Below are 1,030 nucleotides of genomic sequence, written 5' to 3'. Positions count from 1 at the left end.
GCCTAAGCCCAGGAGTTGGAGGTTGCTGTGAGCTGTGTGACGCCACGGCACTTTATCGAGGGCAATAAAGTGAGACTCTGCCTCTAAAAAAAAAAAAAATTATTTTTCATGGATTTTTTTTTTTTTTTGACAGAGCCTCAAGCTGTTGTCCTGAGTGCCATAGCATCATAACGCACAGAAACCTCCAACTCCTGGGCTCTAGATTCTCTTGCCTCTGCCTCCCAAGTAGCTGTTTTTTACTTGGAGCCATCATCGTTGTTTGGCAGGCCCAGGTTGGATTTGAACCAACCAGCTCAGGTGTATGTGGCTGGCGCCTTAGCCGCTTAAGCCAGAGGCACCAAGCCTTTCATGGATCATTTTCCATGTGCCAGTCACATGCTAAATGCTGTACATAGATGATCTCATTTAATCATTTCAATTGCTATATTAAGTATAATTAATCCCCCTTTACAGAGGCTTATGAAACAGGGAGCGGTCATATAAATGGTGGAGTCAAAGCCAAACCAAGATTCTTCTGATTCCAGAACTGTGTGTAGAACTCTCATGGAATCCTGTCTTCCTAGGAAATAGTTTAGGAAATTATCATATATAGGACATGCCTTGCTAAGAGACAAGAGTACCGTTTTGTTTTGGTTTTTTTTGAGACAGAGTCTAACTTTATTACCCTGAGTACAGTGCCATGGCATCATACATCACCCTCAAACTCCTGGGGTCTATCGATCCTCTTGCTCAGCTTCTCAAGTAGCTGGGAGTACAGGTGCCTACATGACACCTGGCTATTTTGTTTTTAGAGACAGGGTCTTACTCTTGCTCAGGCTGGTCTGGAACTCATGAAGCTCAAGCGATCCACCTGCCTCGGCCTCCCAGAGTGCTATGGTTACAGGTGTGAGCCACGGTGCCCAGCCTATATTTTTGCTATTGTTGTTATTTTATTTTTGTTTTTGCTCTGTGTTTCTGCTTAAGGAGTACTTTATTCTAAATTAATGGGACTGAAGACTGTCTCCATGTCTCACTTTGGTCATGACTGTGT

This window comes from Otolemur garnettii, unplaced genomic scaffold, assembly GCF_000181295.1.
Source record: "Otolemur garnettii isolate 467f Iridium unplaced genomic scaffold, OtoGar3 scaffold00172, whole genome shotgun sequence".
Taxonomy (NCBI): domain Eukaryota; kingdom Metazoa; phylum Chordata; class Mammalia; order Primates; family Galagidae; genus Otolemur; species Otolemur garnettii.
Note: the sequence above shows the minus strand (reverse complement) of the source record.